The sequence below is a fragment of the Copadichromis virginalis genome, linkage group LG19 (genome assembly GCF_057382275.1).
Source record: "Copadichromis virginalis isolate Kocher_CV1m ecotype Utaka linkage group LG19, C_Virginalis_male_GT1.1, whole genome shotgun sequence".
NCBI classification, from domain to species: domain Eukaryota; kingdom Metazoa; phylum Chordata; class Actinopteri; order Cichliformes; family Cichlidae; genus Copadichromis; species Copadichromis virginalis.
Genome location: NC_140636.1, coordinates 3,410,578 through 3,431,155, shown reverse-complemented (window position 1 = coordinate 3,431,155; position 20,578 = coordinate 3,410,578).

The window sequence follows — 20,578 nt, the reverse complement described above, 5'->3', positions numbered from 1 at the left end:
CTTCACCCCACCAGGGCCTCTACTGCTCGTTGATGCCATCCACATTACGCCTGGGCCTGTGGTGCTGACCGATATCATGCACATTTCACCAGGGCCAGTGGTGTTGGCTAAGGTCATTCACATTACACCAGGGTGTGGTCATGGCTGAGGCCAACTACATATCACCAGGGCCTGTATTGGTGCCTGATCCCATCCACAATATGCAAAGGCCTGTGCTACTGGCTGATGCCATCCACATTACACCAGGGCCAGTGCTCCCTGTGAGGCCATCTTCACCACACCAGGGCCTTTGTTGCTTGCTGAGGCCATCCTCATTTCACCAGGGCCTGCGTTGCTTGGTCATGCCATCCACATTACACCAGGGCTTCCGCTACTGGGTGAGGCCAACTACATTTCACCAGGGCTTGTGTTGCTGTCTGACGACATCCACAATACACAAGGGCATGTGATACTGGCTGATGCCATCCACATTACACCAGGGCCAGTGTTGTTGGCTGAGGACATCCAGGTTACACCACTGCCAGTGCTTCCTGTGATGCCATCATCACCACAAAAGGGCCTGTGCTACTCATTGATACCATCCACATTTCACCAGGGCTTGTGTTGCTGGCTGATGTGATCCACAATACACAAGGGCCTCTGCTACTGGCTGAAGACATTCACATTCCACCAGGTCCTGTGGTGCTGGCCAATACCATCGATATTTCACCAGGGCCAGTGGTGTTGGCTAAGGCCATCCACATTACACCAAGGTCTGTGGTTCTGGCCATTACCATCCACATTTCACCTAGGCCAGTGTTGGTAGATGAGAACATCCACATTACAACAGGACCTGTGCTACTGGCTGAGGCCATCCACATTATACCACGGCATGTGCTCCCTGTGAGGCTATCGTCACCACACCAGGGCCTGTATTGCTGACGTAGACCATCCACATTGCACCAGGGCTAGTGCTCCCTCTGAGGCCAACTTCACGACAGCAGGGCCTGCGCTGCTGTCTGAGGTCATCTACATTTCACCAGAGCCTGTGTTGCTGGCTGATGTGATCCACATTACACAAGGGCCTGTGCTACTCGTTGATGTCATCCACATTTCACCAGGGCCAGTGGTGTTGGCTAAGGCCATGCACATTACACCAAGGTCTGTGGTGCTGGCCATTATCATCCACATTTCACCTGGGACAGTGTTGGTAGATAAGGCCATCCACATTACAACAGGGCCTGTGCTACTGAATGAGGCCATCCACATTATACCATAGCTAGTGCTCCCTCTGAGGCCCACTTCACGACAGCAGGGCCTGCGCTTCTGTCTGAGGCCACCTATATTTCACGAGGGCTTGTGTTGCTGGCTGATGCGATCCACAATACACAAGGGCCAGTGGTGTTGGCTGAGGACATTCACATTACGCCAGGGCCAGTGTTGTTGCCTGAGGAAATACACATTACACCAGGGACAGTGCTTCCTTTGAGGCCATCTTCACCACAACAGGGCCTGTGCTACTGGCTGAGGCAGACTACATTTCACCAGAGCGCATGTTGCCGGCTATGGCCATCTACATTTCACCAGGGCCTGGCTGCTGTCTGAGGCCATCCACATTACACCATGGCCTGTGGTTCCTGTGAGGCCATCTTCACAACACTAGGGCCTGTACTGTTGGATGAGGCCATCCTCATTACACCAGGTACAGTTCTTCCTGTGTGGCAATCATCACCAAACCAGGGCCTGTGGTGCTGGATTAGGCCATCCACATTTCACCAGGGATTGTGTTGCTGGCTGATGCGTTCCACAAAACACAAGGGCCTTTACTACTGGCTGAGGATATTCACATTACACCAGGGCCTGTGGTGGTGGCCAATATAATCCACATTTCACCAGGGCCACTGTTGTTGGCTGAGGCCATACACATTACACAAGGGACAGTGCTTCCTGTGAGGCCATCTTCACCACACCAAAGGCCTCTGCTGCTCGTTGATGCCATCCACATTACACCTGGGCCTGTGGTGCTGACCGATATCATGCACATTTCACCAGGGTGTGTGGTGCTGACCAATACCATCCATATTTCACCAGCGACAGAGTTGTTAGTTTAGGCCATCCACATTACACCAGGGCCTGTGCTACTGGCTGAGGACATTCACATTACACCAGGGCCTGTGGTGCTGGCCGATATCATCCACATTTCACCAGGGCCAGTGTTTTTGGATGAGGCCATTCACGTTATACAAGAGCCTGTGGTGCTAGCCAATACCATCCACATTACACCAGGGCTAATGGTGTTGGCTGAGGACATTATCATTAGACCAGGCACTGTGTTGCTTGCTGAGGCCACCTATACTTCACGAGGGCCTGTGTTGATGGCTGATGCCATACACATTACACCAGATCACTCTTAGATTTTATTTTCTATCATTCATAGACTATGATGTGTTTGTAGCCACATGGACATCTCACACTGATTTCAGGACCCTGCAAAGAAAACAACATGGCCACCATGTTGGATTTTTGGAGTCACAAATCTGGGCTAACGTTAGCAAGCTGCATTCAGAGAAACTATGGATTTTGGGACTTGTGAGGCATACTTTTCGCTGGCAGCTTTATCTACATTTAAATTAAATCAATGTCTCTCCCAGAGCTCCAGTTCGGTGGCGTCTTATATGGCTCGATCACCTTACACTGGTACCAAGATCAAAGCTTTCAAAGTACGGACATCTACATGCGTTTTCGATCTGGATGGGTAAATATGGTTGTCATCAGAGAGGTGAAGAACAAGAAATTGTTGTTTGCTGAAATGAATGATCACGTGTAAATCTTATATTTTGTTGACTTGGAATTTTACAGTGAATCAGTCCTACAGTTTAAATGAGCCTCCATTGACAGACTAGGTTACTGTGGAAATGCAGGGATTGGCGTGATTTGACCTGTAAGGCAGGGTCAGGAGGGGTGTGTTCACATGTTGGTGCCATATTCTACGCCCTTCTGGCCACTGTAAAGAAACACGAAAAGGCAGCAGCTATCCGGCATTTTGGCTAAACTCAAAGACGTTCATAAGATGGCTGGAGAGCAAAGGACTGCACTACTGTTTTGACTTTCACGTGTGCATGTCCCAGTAGCTCTGATGTCACGTGAAGACTCTTTTAAAGCAAAGAAACAGATGAATAAAATACTAGCATTTTACTCAGCAAAACTGAAGTGGATGGTTTGTGGATGGTTTGTAGCAGTTAGCAGGCCAGACTATTTGTCATAAAAAAAAATACTCCAAAAGGCACCATGAGCACAAACACAGTTGAGAGGTTCAGTTCAGCCACAGTGTATTAGTGGAAGCCAAAGAGTTCATCAAAGAGGACATGCACCCAAACTTTAAGCCTCAGCAAAACTGAAGCAGTTTAGTTCTGAGAAAGAGTTCAGTTATCATAGACAGAAACTATCCATGTTTAAAGTTGGACATTTTAACATGGGACACCCATGATTCCCAGCCTCAAGTGGCCACTATTGGAACTGCATCTTTCAGCACCTCAGTGCTGCTTTTCTTTTCCAGCCCCAGATGATGTAGCTTTGTGTACCTATCTACACCCTAATTACAAACATTGGGGAAAAAAAAGAAAAGGAAAAAAAAGTTTTCTTAAGTTTCTAACTTTGGCTTGATTCATGGCTTCCTCTTCATTAGTCCATACATGATGTAAGTATGTATTCTAGCTGTCAACTAGAAAGTGCATTTTCTGAAGAAACTGCAGTGTGAATGCTTGAATCTGAATGTATGCATTGAAATGAATTGCTGAATTTTAAGTTAAAAAGTTTGAATGCGATAAAAAGAAAAAGAATTTAATCTGAAAACAAAAGTGCTGAAGTGCTAAAAGCTGACGTTTACACAGAAGAAGAAGTTGGAAAAAAGCTGAAAATGTTTTAATTGTAAATTAGAAAAACCTTAGAAATGAGAAAAGAAAATTTAGAGTCAGAAAACCTCTGAATGAATATTAAAAGTTCATATTCTTTGAGTCACTGAATGACTAAAATGTGATCCCTCCACTTGGATCCACACAGTTTAAAAATTTTAAATGTCTGAGCTTTGAAAGACAAGGTGTTGGAAAGAGAACAACGATGGCAACGTTTTGAGGGTAAAATCATACCTGTAGAGCAAACACTGAGGACACAGCAGCAGTTGAAAGAGAAGTGTTTAAGATGAATCTTGGCAGAGTGAGAGACAGAGCTAGTTAAGCAGGCAGGTGTGAGCCTGGTTGCTATAGTGACTGCACCCAATGGCTCCATACACACGCACACAGACATGCGCCTCACTTCTGCTGCTTAAAATGAACAGAAAAGTCATGTGAGTGAAGTTGGCCCCCCCACCTTCTTCAAATCCAACAAAAGTGGTATCAAACGTTTGTGCTACGTTTTGTGCTGCAAAACGTTTTGTGCTGCAAAAATTTTCATTTGTGCTACTATCATTTTAAAGATATTAATCAAAATTTCTAGAGGTCATCAGAGGTCAACCAGCCCCCCCACATTACCCAAATCCAAAAAAAGTGGTATCAAACGTTTGTGCTACGTTTGTGCTGCTAAAATTGTCGTTTGTGCCGCTTTCATTTTAAAGATATTAATGAAAATGTAAAGGTCAAAAGGTCAACCAGCCCCCCCCCACATTAATGGAATCGAACAAAATTGATGTCAAATGTTTGTGCTACGTTTGTGCTGGTTTGTGCTGCTAAAATTGTCGTTTGTGCCGCTTTCATTTTAAAGATATTGATAAAAATTTCTAGAGGTCATCAGAGGTCAACCAGCCCCCCCACAGTAATGGAATCAAACAAAATTGGTGTCAAACGTTTGTGCTACGTTTGTGCTGGTTTGTGCTGCTAAAATTGTCGTTTGTGCCGCTTTCATTTTAAAGATATTACCAAAAGTTTCTAAAGCTCAACCAGCCACTTTCTTTACCGTAAAGAAATTGAGAGATATTAACCAGCATTGGATATTTTTTTCTTATGATCACACTCTTAAACCTAGTAATCAAACTGCAATAACTTATTTAAAAACTAGGTTAAATATAGCATTTAAAATAATTAATGCATTCGGTTAGAGAAAAAACTTTATTTGCTGGTAACAAAATACAAAACTACGAGAACAATGTAGTATATATGTTTCCTGTTAGAAAAGGTAAATACATTGAACTGTCTGAGCCTCACAAGTCTAATACAATAACTGAAAAATAACAGCTATTTCCATCATCTAACTCACAAACTAGAAAAGGACTTTCTTGATCTTGCCATCATTCCTTTGTGTAGAGCACAGCGTGCGGACATACGCTGGTGTTTTCAGATGCTATGGTTACATCCTTTCTTAGGTCATCATACATCTCCCAGATGTACGGGGTCCTGTTACAGAATGTCATATAATGCCCGAGTGTTTCTGGTGTTGGGCCCTCCTGAAATGTAATGACTGCTTTCAGTGTGAATTTCTCTCCTTGAAGTAGCAGAGTGGATGGGAATTCAGTAAGCAAAAACCTTTTTGGACTGTGAAAACTGTGCTCCAGAGTTTCTGTAGAGCATTTTCCAAGGTCTGTGTCAATCCATACAAGCTCTCTCAGGGTGAAACTGTGACAAACAGTCCCTGTGCAAAGTTGCTTTCCTGATGAATCTGTTTTAAATGCTGTTGGAGATGCATCAGGACTTTCGATTGGTCTTAGGCATGGCGATGCTGGAAGGTTGAGCCCTTGTTCAACAGCAGACTGAAGGTGAGCTATGCCAGAAGCTGAGAGGACTGACAGATCAATGGAAACAAAAGATATTTGCCTTGTGTTTGGTGTGTAAAGTTTGCAGTACTGGGAGGAACACTGTCTTGTGAAGTGAACACTTGGATTTTCCGTCATTGTTTTTTGAATTATCATCATCATCATCATCATTTATTTATTTATATAGCACTTTAAAAACACACCTGGTAGACCAAAGTGCTGTACAATACTAATATGCACATAGTAATAAAACCAGACATAGCAATAAAGTTAAAAAACAATAAAAAATGAAAAAATTAAAAATTAAAATAATAAATAAAAAAAATAAAATAAAATAAAAATGTCAGTTACCCACAGAGTTAAAAGCCAGGGAATAAAAATAGGTTTTTAATAAAGACTTAAAAACTGGCACTGATGCAGCCTGTCTAATATGGAGAGGAAGGTTATTCCAAAGCATCGGCGCGGCAACAGAGAACGCTCGGTCTCCTCTAAGTTTCAGCCGTGACTTTGGGACCGAAAGCAGCAACTGCTCAGCTGACCGAAGGGAACGAGTGGGGACGTGGAGCTTCAACAAATCAGACAAATAAACAGGTGCCAGACCATTTAGAGATTTAAAAGCCAATAAAAGGACTTTAAAACGGATCCTGAATTCAATTGGAAGCCAGTGTAAAGAGGCCAAAATCGGAGTGATGTGATCAAATTTTCTTCTACCAGTTAAAAATCGTGCCGCAGCATTTTGCACTAATTGCAAGCGTGACAAAGTGCCCTGCCCAACCCCTGTTAAAAGAGAATTACAATAATCTAAACGTGAGGTAATAAAGGCATGAATAACGCTTTCCAAGTCACGCTTGGAAAGAAAGGGCTTAACCTTTGATAAACGTCTGAGGTGATAAAATGCTGATTTTACCACCCCGTTTACATGGTCATCAAAGGTGAGTGCAGAATCAATTTTAACTCCGAGATTTGTGATCGAGCTCTTTAGTTGGGAAGTCAAAGCTGCAAGATCAACATCCAGAGTATGAGAAGAACGATTTGGGCCAAATAAAATTGCTTCTGTCTTCCGATCATTAAAATTTAAAAAGTTGTTTGCCATCCATGCTTTGACATCAGTAAGGCAGTCAAGCAGAGGTCCAGTTGGGAGACTATCAGAATGACTAAGAGGTAAGTAGAGCTGGCAGTCATCTGCGTATAGATGGAATGGCACTTTATGATTTCGGAAAATCGCGCCATTACTGTGGACACATGGCACTGTGCATCAACACGATGAACACCAGTCTTCAACTGAACAGGGCAGAATATTGAGCTCAGCACCTCTGCCCTCAATGAATAGGCATGTTGAGTGACACCCTTTGAAGCAAGGGATTTCACAAGCTGGAATACTTTGTTCTCCTCTGAACTATTCAACATGTTTTGAGCAGTACGACTGTCACAGTAAGCGCAGCACAGACTTTGACAGAAGGCATCAAAGGCACAGGTGTTCATGACACAGTATTGTCCTTTGCCAAGTTTTACTGCACTGTAAACCCCAACAGTCTACCTGACTTATAAAGTTTGTGGATATAACAATTGAAATTCCTCAAAGTTGAAACAACTTAAAACTTTTGTTCTGTTAACGATTCAAACAGTTATAGTTGTACATGGCTTAGAAGTTAAGAGTAAATACTGCTTTCTTAACCCTAGAACACTATCGCTATAAATAGTAACACGATCACTAATGCCGGGTGATTTTTACCCGATATAATATAACCAATGAAAGGTAATCAAATATATCAAAATATGACAACACATGACAAATTAGAGTGGTCTTCTTTTACTTTCAACTGTGCCATGTCTAACAAAATGAAAAATAAGACTCCTAAAACAAAATAATGACTCTGGAAAGCTCGTCTTTGGTCCACCCATTCCTGGGACATTTGAGACTTCCCTGGTGATGGCACAGGCTCCTCGACACGCAAACAGCTGCAGGAGAGTGAAATCATATAAATGTATTTTCTCGGGTGTAAATCACCCAGCGATAGTGTTCTAGGGTTAATTATGATTTTTGAGTAAATGGTTTTTTTCCGAGCTCCGCATGTGTATGTCAACTACGTCATGACGTTTTCTCTCTAACCTGAACGACGTTGACAGAAAATTCTGTTCAATATGGCTGCCCTTCTCGAGCGACTGGAGAGCACATTTGGAGAAACTTGTAAGTAAAACGGAACCTTCGTTATGTTTATTTTTTCCGTAAAAAAGCAAGTATATTAATATGTTGCAGGCAAGAACTTCGATTTCGAATGCGCTGTTGTGTTAAAAAGCACAGACCCAGGTGGTGAATAGTGGTTCGCTGTTGTTCGCGCTCTTTTTCAAACATAGATTATGTCGTCAGTTTTAACCGATTAAAACAGTTTTACTAAGAATTACATAAAAAGAAAGGGTCTTAATGATATTTTAACGACCACTTGCCAACGCAAGAAAGTTGGCGTTTTTACAACAGCAGCCTCATTGTTCGGCAGGTTTTTTTTTTCCTTCTTCTCATTAGCATGATTCAAAACTGACTTAGCTAGCAGTGGCAACTTCAATCTAAAACAACTGAAATATAGCAAGGTTTTGTATATTTAGTGTGCTAATAAGGTTTTCAATATTTTTATTTTTTCCTTCCAAGGCTGAAGACCAAAGACAAAAGGACAGAAGAAAAAAAAAATTCAGACTGCAATTAATTTCAGGTGGAGACAGTAAACACAGGTGAGTTGAAAGATCTATTGAAGAGTCCTTTCTTCATGGCCATTAAAACATTTTTAGGTTAAAAGACCCGTGTCATGAATCGCTGTGCGGCAGGCAGGAGTTGGACCCAATTCAATTCAATTTTATTTATATAGCGCCAAATCACAACATAAGTCGCCTCAAGGCGCTTCATAGATACAGAGAAAAACCCAACAATCATATGACCCCCTATGAGCAAGCACTTTGGCGACAGTGGGAAGGAAAAACTCCCTTTTAACAGGAAGAAACCTCCGGCAGAACCAGGCTCAGGGAGGGGCGGCCATCTGCTGCGACCGGTTGGGGTGAGAGAAGGAAGACAGGATAAAAGACATGCTGTGGAAGAGAGCCAGAGGTTAATAACAGATATAATTCAATGCAGAGAGGTCTGTTAACACATAGTGAGTGAGAAAGGTGACTGGAAAGGAAAAACTCAATGCATCATGGGAATCCCCCAGCAGCCTACGTCTATTGCAGCATAACTAAGGGAGGATTCAGGGTCACCTGGTCCAGCCCTAACTATATGCTTTAGCAAAAAGGAAAGTTTTGAGCCTAATCTTGAAAGTAGAGATAGTGTCCGTCTCCTGAATCCAAACTGGAAGCTGGTTCCACAGAAGAGGGGCCTGAAAACTGAAGGCTTTTATTCGATTCCATTAATGTGGGGGGGCTGGTTGACCTTTTGACCTTTACATTTTCATTAATATCTTTAAAACAGAGGCAGCACAAACGTAAATTTTTGCAGCACAAACCAGCACAAACATAGCACAAATGTTTGACATCAATTTTGTTCGATTCCATTAATGTGGGGGGGCTGGTTGACCTCTTTTGACCTTTACATTTTCATTAATATCTTTAAAACAGATGCAGCACAAACGACAATTTTTGCAGCACAAACCAGCACAAACGTAGCACAGTTGATTGACACCAGTTTTGTTTGATTCCATTAATGTGGGGGGGCTGGTTGACCTCTGATGACCTCTACAAATTTGTATGGATTTCTTTAAAATGATAGCAGCACAAACGTAAATTTTTGCAGCACAAACCAGCACAAACATAGCACAAATGTTTGACATCAATTTTGTTCGATTCCATTAATGTGGGGGGGCTGGTTGACCTCTTTTGACCTTTACATTTTCATTAATATCTTTAAAACAGATGCAGCACAAACGACAATTTTTGCAGCACAAACCAGCACAAACGTAGCACAGTTGATTGACACCAGTTTTGTTTGATTCCATTAATGTGGGGGGGCTGGTTGACCTCTGATGACCTCTACAAATTTGTATGGATTTCTTTAAAATGATAGCAACACAAACGTAAATTTTTGCAGCACAAACCAGCACAAATGTAGCACAGTTGATTGACACCAGTTTTGTTTGATTCCATTAATGTGGGGGGGGCTGGTTGACCTCTTTTGACCTTTACATTTTCATTAATATCTTTAAAACAGAGGCAGCACAAACCAGCACAAACGTAGCACAGTTGATTGATACCAGTTTTGTTTTATTCCATTAATGTGGGGGGGCTGGTTGACCTTTTGACCTTTACATTTTCATTAATATCTTTAAAAAAGAGGCAGCACAAACCAGCACAAACGTAGCACAGTTGATTGACACCAGCTTTGTTTGATTCCATTAATGTGGGGGGGCTGGTTGACCTCTGATGACCTCTAGAAATTTGTATGGATTTCTTTAAAATGATAGCAGCACAAACGTAAATTTTTGCAGCACAAACCAGCACAAACGTAGCACAGTTGATTGACACCAGTTTTGTTTGATTCCATTAATGTGGGGGGGCTGGTTGACCTTTTGACCTTTACATTTTCATTAATATCTTTAAAACAGAGGCAGCACAAATGACAATTTTAGCAGACATGCTGTGGAAGAGAGCCAGAGGTTAATAACAGATATAATTCAATGTAGAGAGGTCTGTTAACACATAGTGAGTGAGAAAGGTGACTGGAAAGGAAAAACTCAATGCATCATGGGAATCCCCCGGCAGCCTACGTCTATTGCAGCATAACTAAGGGAGGATTCAGGGTCACCTGGTCCAGCCCTAACTATATGCTTTAGCAAAAAGGAAAGTTTTGAGCCTAATCTTGAAAGTAGAGATAGTGTCCGTCTCCTGAATCCAAACTGGAAGCTGGTTCCACAGAAGAGGGGCCTGAAAACTGAAGGCTTTTATTCGATTCCTCTACAAATTTGTATGGATTTCTTTAAAATGATAGCAGCACAAACGTAAATTTTTGCAGCACAAACCAGCACAAACATAGCACAAATGTTTGACATCAATTTTGTTCGATTCCATTAATGTGGGGGGGCTGGTTGACCTCTGATGACCTCTACAAATTTGTATGGATTTCTTTAAAATGATAGCAACACAAACGTAAATTTTTGCAGCACAAACCAGCACAAATGTAGCACAGTTGATTGACACCAGTTTTGTTTGATTCCATTAATGTAGGGGGGCTGGTTGACCCTTTGACCTTCACGTTTTCATTAATATCTTTAAAACAGATGCAGCACAAACGTAAATTTTTGCAGCACAAACCAGCACAAACGTAGCACAGTTGATTGACACCAGTTTTGTTTGATTCCATTAATGTGGGGGGGGGCTGGTTGACCTCTGATGACCTCTACAAATTTTCTTGAATATCTTTAAAATGATAGCGGCACAAACGTACATTTTTGCAGCACAAACCAGCACAAATGTTTGACATCAATTTTGTTCGATTCCATTAATGTGGGGGGGCTGGTTGACCTCTTTTGACCTTTACATTTTCATTAATATCTTTAAAACAGAGGCAGCACAAACCAGCACAAACGTAGCACAGTTGATTGACACCAGCTTTGTTTGATTCCATTAATGTGGGGGGGCTGGTTGACCTCTGATGACCTCTACAAATTTGTATGGATTTCTTTAAAATGATAGCAGCACAAACATAAATTTTTGCAGCACAAACCAGCACAAACGTAGCACAGTTGATTGACACCAGTTTTGTTTGATTCCATTAATGTGGGGGGGCTGGTTGACCTTTTGACCTTTACATTTTCATTAATATCTTTAAAACAGAGGCAGCACAAACGACAATTTTAGCAGCACAAACCAGCACAAACGTTTGATACCACTTTTGTTGGATTTGAAGAAGGTGGGGGGGCCAACTTCACTCACATGCTTAATGGCTCAAAACACCTTATGCAATTATAAACTGATACGCACCTACTGGCATGCCCCTTTTAATTTCTTCATAAATGTTATTTAATGTTATTATTACGGCAGCACGGTGGTTAGCACTGTTGCCGCACAGCAAGAAGGTCCTGAGTTCAATTCCACCATCATGCCAGGGTCTTTCTGTGTGGAGTTTGCAGGTTCTCTCGCCATGTTTGCGTGGGTTCTCTCCGGGCTCTCTCCAAAGACATGCAGCTTGTGGTGATAGGTTAATTGGTTAATCCGAATTGCCCATAGGTGTGACTGTGAGTGCGAATGGTTGTCTGTCCCTGTGTGTTGGCCCTGTGACAGACTGGCAACCTGTCCAGGATGTACCCTGCCTCTTGCCCTATTACAGCTGGGATAGATTCCAGCACCCCCTGCGACCCTTAAAAGGATAAGCAAATGGATGGATGGATGGAATTTTATTAATATTTTTAAAATAATAGCACCACAAACAAAATTTTTTGCAGCACAAACCTGTGACATCAACTTTTGTTTGATTTGGGTGATGTGGGGGGGCTGGTTGACCTTTTGACGTTTGCATTTTCATTAATATCTTTAAAACAGAGGCAGCACAAACGACAATTTTAGCAGCACAAACCAGCACAAACACAGCACAGTTGAGTGACACCAGTTTTGTTTGATTCCATTAATGTGGGGGGGCTGGTTGACCTCTGATGACCTCTACAAATTTTCTTGAATATCTTTAAAATGATAGCAGCACAAACGACAATTTTTGCACAACAAACCAGCACAAACGTAGCACAAATGTTTGACATCAATTTTGTCCGATTCCATTAATGTGTGTGTGTGTGTGTGTGTGTGTGTGTGTGTGTGTGTGTGTGTGTGTGTGTGTGTGTGTTGGGGGGGGGGGGGCTGGTTGACCTTTACATTTTCATTAATATCTTTAAAACAGAAGCCGCACAAACCAGCACAAACGTAGCACAGTTGATTGACACCCATTTTGTTTGATTTAATTAATGTGGGGGGGCTGGTTGACCTCTGATGACCTCTAGAAATTTTGATTAATATCTTTAAAACAGAGGCAGCACAAACGACAATTTTTGCAGCACAAACCAGCACAAACGTTTGATACCACTTTTGTTGGATTTGAAGAAGGTGGGGGGGCCAACTTCACTCACATATGTCATGTCTACTGAATTCTCATTTTTCATGCCTGTGGAGTTTATTATATGGACGTGGTGACAGTGTAAAGACAGCCTGCTCTTCTGATTTAACTTTTCAAGCATTCACACTAATTAGTGTTTAAACCTCCCATGGTTCTATATCTGGGGATGTGGCTTTGGTTTGCACTGATGAAAGCTTATAGTTGAAATGTGTTTGACGGTAAATGGTCAATAAAGAAGACAGCATTTTGTTTTGTTTTTACACAATGATTTTTTCATGTGCTGTGTGCAGGAACTGTGGACCCAATGTGCAGACACTTGGAGGTAAAAGTGTGAACTCAAAACAGCTTTAACGCTAAACACAAATATAGCAAAAGCAAGAATACCAAAAGAAACTTACACAGGCAGCCAAACAGAACACACACCATAGGATGAAGGAGATCGCAACAAAGATCAAAGAAAACTCAGGGCTTACATACCCAGAGAGAGCCATCAGGGAATGGGAGACAACAGAGAAACACAGCTGGGACAAATAAGGGTAGCGAGACAAGGGAAGCAAATCCAGATACATTAACATGAGACATGGACTTTCAAAGTAAAACAGGAAACATAACACAGACAACGCGGACTTGACGAGGGATACAGCAGACAGGGGGAGACAGAACAACTATGTAACACAGAGACAGAAACCAGAAGACAGAACTCTAAGAAACCAAAAGACTAGAAATGATAAATAATGGCAAAATCAAAGTTCAATAATAATGTAAAACTCAAAATTTTGGGTCAACGAACCCAGGCACCCTAACAGATTTATTTTTACAGTTAATTTTTTTCTATTTAATTATTTAGTTACAGTCCACCATACCTCTGATCCCCTGTCAATCCATCCACCCCCTTTTTAATGGTGTATCTGATTCAGGGTCATGAAGGGCTGGAGCAGCTGTCACAGACTGAGCAAGGTACACCCTGTACAGGTCACCAGTCTATGGCAGTGTCCCACTGTGTGTATTTTAAAAAGTACCGCATCTTAAAAACCACGGCTGCAGATAGATGGCCTTGGCAACTCTTCACTACATTATGAGGGGGATTTTATTATAGCAAATGACAAAAATAATGGACCACTCATGATCTATTCAAAATACAATCTAGAGATGTTTTAGTCCCTTAAAGAGAGCTAATTATGTTTATTTCCAGCTCCATACTTTAATTTGGGCACTACAGCAAATTTGTGTGATTCATTGCTGAAAATATGCTTATTTATCCTATACTGAGTCTTGGTGCAGTCCTTCAATTTATCTTCCATTTGAAATATGCCAGTTTAGCTGTCCTCTCTTTGAGCCAACCTTTGTCTTATTGGCTGCTCCTCAGAAGTTTTGAATAGCAGGTGGGTGGTACTTCTGTGCTTGGAGAAGGGATTACTTGTACATATACTGACCTCATTATTTGAAACTTGGCCCATGTTCGATATGAGCATTCACCATTTATATATACACAATATCTGTTGGTGTGTGTGTGTGTGTGTTAGAAAATATGGAAAAGGAATATTAAGTATTGGTCAAGGAGTTTGATTTCCAAACCAAATGCAAATCTTACTTTCATTCAGCAGTCCACCTTTTCTCAAAGCTCAGTTAAAGACACTTTTGACAATGTCATCTGGGTTGTAGCTTTGTTCCTGAAGATGTGCATGTCTTCAGGAATGAAAAGAAAGAAAGAAAGAAAGAAAGAAAGAAAGAAAGAAAGAAAGAAAGAAAGAAAGAAAGAAAGAAAGAAAGAAAGTAAGTCCAGGAGATCTGAGTAGTTATTATGTCTGATGAAAAGAACAATCGAAAACAACCAAGGCACTTTGTCTTCAGGTATTTGTATTAGGATCAGCACAGATTTCACTCTCTGGCTTTATTTATAGCATAATAAGACATTTTACTTTTAAAAATCAAGGACACCAACAAGGCAGATAGGGCACATGCACTGGGGCCACAAATGTCCCAGGTTTAGTCCGTAATTCAATTCAATTCAATTTTATTTATATAGCGCCAAATCACAACAAAAGTCGCCTCAAGGGGCTTCATAGATACAGAGAAAAACCCAACAATCATATGACCCCCTATGAGCAAGCACTTTGGTGACAGTGGGAAGGAAAAACTCCCTTTTAACAGGAAGAAACCTCCAGCAGAATCAGGCTCAGGGAGGGGCGGGGCCATCTGCTGCGACCGGTTGGGGTGAGAGAAGGAAGACAAGATAAAAGACATGCTGTGGAAGAGAGCCAGAGGTTAATAACAGATATGATTCAATGCAGAGAGGTCTATTAACACAGCGGTCCCTAAGCGCCACGGACCGGTTCATGCCCGACAATATTTTTACGGACCGGCCTAGTACCGGTACCGTAAAAAAGAAGATTTATTCATAACACACGTGAAAAGACCCAGGAAAACCGAGTTAACGATAAAAACGATAAAAACGATAACAAAATAACGCTAAAAAAACGATAAAAATCCTGAAAACCATACATTTCACACCTGAGCCTCAACTCTCAACTCTCGTGGCCCGGTACCAAACGACTCACGGACCGGTACCGAGGCCCGGGGGTTGGGGACCGCTGTATTAATACATAGTGAGTGAGAAAGGTGACTGGAAAGGAAAAACTCAATGCATCATGGGAATCCCCGGATGCCTACGTCTATCGCAGCATAACTACGGGAGGATTCAGGATCAGTGCTCTAAGTGCTCTAATGGGGTGATATGGTACTACAAGGTCATTAAGATAAGATGGGGCCTGATTATTTAAGACCTTGTATGTGAGGAGCAGGATTTTGAATTCAATTCTGGGTTTGAAGGGAAGCCAAAACAGGAGAAATATGCTCTCTCTTTCTAGTCCCTGTCAGGACTGTTGCTGCAGCATTTTGGATTAGCTGAAGGCTTTTCAGCGAGTTTTTTGGACATCCTGATAATAATGAATTGCAGTAGTCCAGCCTGGAAGTAATAAAAGCATGAACTAGTTTTTCAGCGTCACTCTGAGACAGGATATTTCTAATTTTAGAGATGTTGCGCAAATGGAAGAACGCAGTCTTACATATTTGTTTAATACGTGCGTTGAAGGACATATCCTGGTCAAAAATGACTCCAAGGTTCCTCACAGCGTTACTGGAGGCCAAGGTAATGCCATCCAGAGTAAGAATCTGCTTAGATACCATATTTCTAGGCTTTTCAGGGCCGAGTACAATAACCTCAGTTTTATCTGAATTAAGAAGCAGAAAGTTAGCGGCCATCCAAGTCTTTATGTCTTTAAGACATTCCTGCAGTTTAACTAATTGGTGTGTGTTATCTGGCTTCATGGACAGATAGAGCTGGGTGTCATCTGCATGGCAGTGAAATTGTATGCTATGTCTTTTAATGATACTGCCTAAGGGTAGCATGTATAGTGTAAACAGAATTGGTCCTAGCACTGAACCTGTGGAACTCCATAATTAACCTCAGTGTGTGAAGAGGACTCTCCATTTACATGTACAAATTGGAGTCTATTAGATAGATATGATACAAACCACTGCAGTGCAGTACCTGTAATACCTACAGCATGTTCTAATCGCTCTAATAGGATATTATGGTCGACAGTATCGAATGCTGCACTAAGGTCTAGCAGGACAAGCACAGAGATGAGTCCACTGTCAGAGGCCATAAGAAGATCATTTGTAACCTTCACTAAAGCTGTTTCTGTGCTATGATGAGCTCTGAAACCTGACTGAAACTCTTCAAATAAGCCATTCCTCTGCAGATGATCTGTTAGCTGTTTGACAGCTACTCTTTCAAGGATGTTTGATATGAAAGGAAGGTTGGAGATTGGCCTATAATTAGCTAAGACTGCTGGGTCTAGAGATGCTTTTTGAGTAAAGGTTTAACTACAGCCAGCTTGAAGGCCTGTGGTACATAGCCGATTATTAGAGATAGGTTGATCATATTTAAGATTGAAGAATTAATTAATGGCAGGACTTCTTTGAGCAGTTTTGTAGGAATGGGGTCTAAAAGACACGTTGATGGTTTGGAGGAAGTAATTATTGAAGTTAACTCAGAAAGATCAATTGGAGAAAAAGAGTCTAACTTAATATCAATGGTACTAAGAGTAGCTGTAGATAATATTACATCTGTGGGATGATTACTGGTAATTTTTTCTCTAATGATAAAAATTTTATTTCTGAAGAAGTTCATGAAGTCATTACTAGTTAACGTTAAAGGGATGGTTGGCTCAACAGAGCTCTGACCTTTTGTCAGCCTGGCTACAGTGCTGAAGAGAAACCTGGGGTTGTTCTTATTTTCTTCAATCAGTGACGAATAGTAAGATGTTCTGGCTTTGCGGAGGACTTTCTTATAAAGCAACACACTATTTCTCGAGGCTAAATGATGATCCTCTAAATTTGTGACACGCCATTTCCTCTCCAGCTTACGAGTCATCTGCTTTAGGCTATGTGTTTGAGAATTATACCACGGAGTCAGGTACTTCTGATTTGAGACCTTAGTTTTCACAGGAGCTACAGTATCCAGAGTCGTATGTAGTGAGGAGGTGAAATTATTAACAAGATAATCGACCTCTGTTGGAGTAGTATTCAGATAGCTGCTCTGCTCTATGTTGGTACAGGGCATTGAAGATGATAACAGTGGTTGGATTATATTCTTAAACTTAGTTACAGCACTTTCAGAAAGACATCTACTTTGATAAAGTCTACTTTCCACTGCTGTGTAATCAATTATTTTAAATGTAAATGTTATCAGGAAATGATCAGACAGGAGAGGGTTTTCAGGAAACACTGTTAAATGTTCAGTTTCTATGCCATATGTTAAAACAAGATCTAGAGTGTGATTATTAAAGTGGTGGGTGGGTTCTTTTCCTTTTTATGAAAAGCCAATTGAGTCTAATAACAGATTAAATGCCATGTCGAGGCTGTCATTTTTAGCATCTACATGGATGTTAAAATCACCCACAATAATTATTTTATCTGAGCTGAGCACTAAATCAGATAAAAAGTCTGAGAAATCAGACAGAAACTCTGTGTAAGGAGATGGGGGGGGGGGGGGGGGGTAGCAGGAGGAGAGAAGCTGCAGAGATGCGTGTAAGACTGCAACTCTGCTTCCTGGTCCCAACTCTGGATAGTCATATTTTGGGGGGTTTAATAAATTTGTCCATATTTCTAGAAATGAGAGCTGCTCCATCCAAAGTGGGATGGATGCCGTCTCTCCTAACAAGATCAGGTTTCCTCCAGAAGGTTTGCCAATTATCTATGAATTCCACATCATTTCTGGGACACCACTCAGACAGCCAGCAATTTAAGGAGAACATGCGGCTAAACATGTCACTCCTGGTCTGATTGGGGAGGGGACCAGAGAAAACTACAGAATCTTACATTGTTTTGTCAAAGTTGCACACCGATTCAATATTGCTTTTAGTGACCTCCGACTGGCGTAACCGGGTGTCATTACTGCCGACGTGAATTATGATTTTACTGAATTTACGTTTATCCTTAGCCAGCAGTTTTGCATTTCCTTCAATGTCGCCTGCTCTGGCCCCTGGAAGACAATTGACTATGGTTGCCAGTGTCTCTAGCAGCTAGAGACACCGGCAACCATAGGGTTAGGGTTAGACAGGTGAAGCTAGAGTCTAGCTTCACATGTCTGAGAACAGAATCACCAATTACCAGAGTTTGACCCCCGGCGGGCGTGTCGCCGAGTGGGGAAAAACAGTTAGACACATGAACGGGTTGGTGGTGTACCTGGGGCTTCTGTTTAGGACTATGCTTCCTCCTCACCGTCACCCAGCCGCCCTCTTTCCCCAGCTGCTTGGGGTCTGCCGGGGAACAGCTAGCGGGGCCTACGCTATCTTCGGCTGCACCAGTTACAGGGGCCTGGCTAGCTACGGGTGAATGAAGGGTGCGAAGCCGAGTCTCCCTTCCAATGTGGATCACATCAGCCAGCAACAGAGGCTCTTGTGAAATGTAGATGACCTCAGACAGCAGCGCAGGCCCTGCTGTCGTGAAGTTGGCCTCAGAGGGAGCACTAGCCCTGGTGCAATGTGGATGGCCTAAGCCAGCAATACAGGCCCTGGTGTGGTGACGATAGTCTCACAAGGAGCACATGCCGTGGTATAATGTGGATGGCCTCAGCCAGTAGCACAGGCCCTGTTGTAATGTGGATGGCCTCATCTACCAACACTGGCCCAGGTGAAATGTGGATGGTAATGGCCAGCACCACAGACCTTGGTGTAATGTGGATGGCCTTAGCCAACACCACTGGCCCTGGTGTGGTGAAGATGGCCTCACAGGAAGCACTGTCCCTGGTGTAATTTGGATGGCCTCATCCAACAACACTGGCCCTGGTGAAATGTGGATGGTATTAGCCAGCACCACAGGCCCTGGTGTAATGTGAATGTTCTCAGCCAACACCATTGTCCCTGGTGTAATGTGGATGGTATTGGCTAGCACCACAGGACCTGGTGTAATGTGGATGGCCTCATCTACCAACACTGGACCAGGTGAAATGTGGATGGTATTGGCCAGCACCACAGGCCCTTGTGTAATGTGAATGTCCTCAGCCATGACCACTGGCCCTGATGAAATGTAATTGGCCTCAGCCATGACCACTGGCCCTGGGGAAATGTAAATGTCCTAAGCCAGTAGCACAGGCCCTGTTGTAATGTGGATGGCCTCATCTAACAACTCTGTCGCAGGTGAAATATGGATGGTATTGGTCAGCACCACACACTCTGGTGAAATGTGCATGATATCGGTCAGCACCACAGCCCCTGGTGTAATGTGGATGGCATCAACGAGCAGCAGAGGCCCTGGTGTGGTGACGATGGCCTCACAGGAAGCACAGGCCATGGTGTAATGTGGATGGCCTCAGACAGCAGCCAGGCCCTGGTGAAATGTAGATGGCCTCAGCCGGAAACATGCGCTCTGGTGAAATGTAGTCTGCCTCAGCCAGTAGCACAGGCCCTGTTGAGGTGAAGATGGCCTAACAGGAAGCGCTGTCCCTGGTGTAATGTGTATTTCCTCAGCCAACAACACTGGCCCTCTTTAAATGTGGATGGTATTGGCCAACACCACAGGCCCTGGCGTAATGTGAATGTCCTCAGCCAACACCACTGGCCCTGGTGTAATGGGGATGGCATCAGCCAGTAGCACAGGCCCTTGTGTATTGTGGATCGCATCAGCCAGCAACACAAGCCCTGGTGAAATGTGGATGGTTTCGGCCAGCACCACAGGCCCTGGTTTCATGTGGATGGCATCAACGAGTAGCACAGGCCCTTGTGTAATGTGGATCACATCAGCCAGCAACACAGGCTCTGGTGAAATGTAGATGACCTCAGACAGCAGCGCAGGCCCTGCTGTCGTGAAGTTGGCCTCAGAGGGAGCACTAGCCCTGGTGCAATGTGGATGGTCTAAGCCAGCAATACAGGGCCTGGTGTGGTGACGATAGCCTCACAGGGAGCACATGCCGTGGTATAATGTGGATGGCCTCAGCCAGTAGCACAGGCCCTGTTGTAATGTGTATTTCCTCAGCCAACAACACTGGCCCTCTTTAAATGTGGATGGTATTGGCCAACACCACAGACCTTGGTGTAATGTGGATGACCTTAGTCAACACCACTGGCCCTGGTGAAATGTGGATGACATCGGCAAGCACCAATGGCCCTGATGTAATGTGGATGGTTTCAGCCAACAGCACAGTGCCTGGTGTGGTGAAGATGGCCTCACAGGAAGCACTGTCCCTGGTGTAATGTGGATGGCCTCAGCAAACAACA